The sequence below is a fragment of the Galeopterus variegatus genome, unplaced genomic scaffold (assembly GCF_000696425.1).
Source record: "Galeopterus variegatus unplaced genomic scaffold, G_variegatus-3.0.2 Scaffold60, whole genome shotgun sequence".
NCBI classification, from domain to species: domain Eukaryota; kingdom Metazoa; phylum Chordata; class Mammalia; order Dermoptera; family Cynocephalidae; genus Galeopterus; species Galeopterus variegatus.
In genome coordinates this window covers 707904-711786 of record NW_007726171.1, presented here as the reverse complement: position 1 = coordinate 711786, position 3883 = coordinate 707904, and the positions used below count along the sequence as shown (strand labels likewise).

Here is a 3883-nt window from a genome sequence, read left to right as displayed (position 1 = left end):
GCCCAGGACCGGCCAAAAAGCAGAGAAAAAAAAGGTGGAATTGCCCCAGTACACTGCTCCTCCCCTCATAGCACCCTTATCTCAAGGGCCCCTTTCCTAGTCAGTCTTCCCTCATTCCAGAAAAGCAGAGAAACCATGCCTAGAAGAGGGCACCCTGGCCCCAACCTCCTGAAAACTCCTTGTTTTACCTTCCCTCCCACTCCCCCAAACACACACACAGCCCCATAACAATAGGAAGATGTCTCTGGATTTCAGTCTGCCAAATCCATGCAGGAAGAAAGCTAATGCACAGATTGCAGAGAAAACTTCGTGGGAAACTTCATACAAACAGCAGCAAGAGGCCTGCAGGGAAACAAAGTGCCTCAGTCCTTTTTCCCTTCACACTTTCTCGGGCGCTCTCTCTCTCTCTCTCTCTTTCCTTTTGGAGCCAAGTTTCTTCACTCTCCGGATACATGGACTCCGAACAGAAACTCCCTTTTCCCCAAGCAGAACCCTTCCTGTCACAATTGGACTTCCCGCCTTCCCTCCCCAAGACCTGGAGTTGAGACAAAAACTGAGTGGTGTACAGGGATAGAGTTTAAACTTTCATGCTCTCCACCCCCAGAGCAGATCAAGTACTAACTACTTACATGTCAAAGGGATTTCTGGCTTGTGGGAATCTCCTGGTGCTTGGAGAGAAGGACCTTGGAAGGCCGGTGTCGCCCGTTTTACCCCATCTTCTTTTTACTTAGCCATTGGAGAGAGAGATACAATGCGCCAGCAGGCATTCATGCGCCTTGCCTCTCCCATTACTCTGGGCAAGAAATCTCCAGTCTTGCAAAAGCAGTGGCATCCTATCTAAAGACCAGGGGCTGAGCAATGGCTGGCTTGGGAGGGTCGGAGATGGGGGTGGGGAAGAGGTCAGAGGCGCTGCCGAATATAAAGGCAATGGGAGAGAAAATGCTGTGTCCTCCCCGTGAACCTGGGTTGTGTCCTCCCCCCAGCCTTTCCCCACTGCTCAACCCAACTTCAATAAAAGCCCAGCCTCGGCTTCCCAGCAAAGCTGTAGCAGCATCAGGCGGGCAGAGCAGTGGGGACCAAGACTGCTGGAGCTTGGGGCCCCAGCCCAATTGGCCTCCCACACCGCCCCCCTGCTCCTGCCCGGCTAGCCTGATTCCATTCTGGGTGGTCAGGTCCAAGGCAAAGGAGAGGTTTGGGGAAAGGAGAGAAAATGGAGGCCACTGTAGGGAAGGCCAGAGGGAAAATCTTCAAAAACTCAAATGTAAGGAATTTTTGTTTTATTTGTCGAGAATTATGAATTTCTTGTGCTTCCCCTTATCACACCAAGTCGTACAGAAAGAGACACACAGAAAATGACTATGTGTGTGTGAGGAGAAGAAGGAAAAACAGAAGCCCATAAAAAAGAGGAAAGAAAATAAAGGTCCCAACACTTGTATATTGCTTTTCCTGTGCTAAAGGGTGTCCCTTCAGCAAGTTCAGGAAGAAACTCATGAAAGAAAATGTAGTGGTTTTACCCCTCCTTCCTCTCATTTGTTCCACTTTCAGGATGAGAGGGGAATAAATTCCCCCAAAGCTAAATGAGCAAACTTAGGAAAAAACTATGGATCTTAATTTATCCCTTCCCTGCTTCTTTGTAGGCTTGAAAAGACACCCTGGCCCACACCTCAGACCTTCCTTCCCTTTTCCCAAGCAGAGATATACCCGCCTTTTCCTGCCCCAAAGGCAACTGCCTCAAGATAATAGGGGCTACAGTCAGATTTGGCCCCTAATTCACTTGATTACATAAAATAACTCAAGATCATCATTGGCCCTGCTTCCTCATGCTGTAGGCAGCATGTTTTGTTGTCTCCAGGGTACAATTGAGGGAAGAGAAAGTAGACCTAAAGGACTAAGCGATTCCCCCAACATGTAGATAGGTGCACGCACATACACGCATTCTCTCTCTCTCTCTCAGTACCAGCCAGCAAGTGGTTCAAGAGGAAATAAATCCATAGTACACCAAACAAATTTTTACAACTTGGTCCCACTGTTTCCTTTCACTATAAAATTTGGGGATAGAGAAAATGAGTATCCCTGGCTCCCCTACCCACCCCGGGTCTCTTCCCATCTTTCATCCACTGCTGAATGCTCTCTGTCCTGAAGTTTGGGTAAGTTGCCTGAGAACTTCACCAACTGCCCTCCTCCACCTTCTCCCAACAAACAAGCAAAAAATTGAGCAGGCCTGGCTTAGGACCTGGTTTTCAGGCCCAGAAATATTTGGGAAACTTTGGCTTGAATTAATTAGTCAGGGAATCCAGCCTAGTTTTTTGTTCCTTTTCTTAGCCCCAAGGAAACACATTTATTTATTTATTTTTACAGCCAGAGAGCCTTGTCCAGGTTATCCCCAAGCCCTGCCAGGACCTGGGAGGTTGTAGGAAGATGGGTGGACCTTGTCTCTCTCTCTGTCTCTTCTCAACACCTGGTAGGTCCATGCTAAAAGTTACGGGAAAACGTAAAAGTCTTTCATTATCTGCAGGCATCCTGCCTTTGAGGCCTATACATGCAAGGGGCCTCCCAGGCCTCTGGCCTCACTTCGCCCTTTTCCCAAGTCTAAACAAACAGGGAAGCCATCCTGACAGGTCACTTTGCTGCTTCAGAATCACAAGCTCAAAACCTTCCTTCTTTTAAGGAGAAAGCAAATGTTGAGGGGACATTTTGTTTAATTCCTCATCCCAAAAGAGCCCTGAAAGATGAAAACTCTTCTACTTCCCCCTCCCTAAACTTGCCTTCTTGTCTACAAATTAGGCAAGGCTACTCAGCAGAGAGAAGGGAGGAGAGAGAAATAGGCAAAAAGAAGTGACTATACCTAACTACGGAAAAGTGAGACCCCCTCCCCCCCAGTTCCACTGTTAAGTACCCCCAGGGGAATCAGTCTCTGCAGACTCCAAGGGAAGAGGACAGGAGAAATCAGCCATAATCTTCCACATCCCCTCTTCTGAAGATCCCTTACCACAACCCCCTCACTAGTTCTTCGAAGGACATTGGAAAAGTGGAGTTGAGAGTTAAGATTTGTGTGTTTGCTTAGAGTAAACTTAGGCAACTATAGAGAAGGTGGGATGTTACTAGGTCAGAAGGAGGAGGGGGATAAAAAGAAACCATCAGACATTGACGTAAAACTAATTCACATTCACTGGTTTATTATTGATCATCGGGCATTTCACATCGACACTAAAATTCTTTATTGCAAGTTTTACAATAATCAAGTAAATTCAGTCCAAAACACAATAACCACAATGAGGGTCAGGAGAGATTCTACCTATAGACTGCCTCTCTGAACTGAAAGTTCATTTAGATTTTCTTTTGGATCCTCAAACTGAACAGCTCTGAGAGGCTCTCCAGATGCATTTAGCTTTGTCTGCTGTCTTCCCCCCCTCTCCCCCCACCCAATAATACAAAAGAACTTCATAGCTTTGTTCTCCTTAAAATGACTTCCCCCTCACTAACCTCCCCTGGTGCATTTTCAATGCAAAAGGCCTAAGGAGAGAAGGGGGAAGGAGGAGGAGAAGGAGGAGAATTGGCTTAAAAATCTCTTTCCTTTTTTCTTTTCCTCATTTCCCCTGAAATTCACCCAAACCAGACCATCGCATCTTGCAATATATAATTTTTTCAGCTTTTTTTTTCTTAAAAAATAAATACCCCCCAAATGGCCTTTAAAAAAACCCCAGCAGGTATCATGCTAAGACAACATCACATGCTTAAAAGGGTTCTTAACAGTGGAAGGGAGAGAAGGGCAGGGGGCTTGTTTGTTTATCTGTTGTGTCTGTTTAGAATTGACAAGGGACAAGATGGGAGGAAGAGAGAAAAGAACCAAAATATATATATATATATATATTAAATTCTATAA

At 46.0% G+C, this 3883-nt stretch overlaps 1 protein-coding gene across 3 annotated transcripts in view; it reads right to left on the bottom strand.

Annotated features, from left to right (window-relative positions):
- Window positions 1–3150: 3150 nt before the first annotated feature.
- HOXC4 (homeobox C4) overlaps window positions 3151–3883 on the bottom strand; it is a 3944-nt gene continuing 3211 nt past the window's right edge. For all 3 annotated transcript variants that reach the window (XM_008576125.1, XM_008576120.1, XM_008576132.1), the window contains one exon: window positions 3151–3883. This exon is cut by the window's right edge and continues 391 nt beyond it. The gene's annotated coding sequence lies outside the window, so the exon portion shown is untranslated.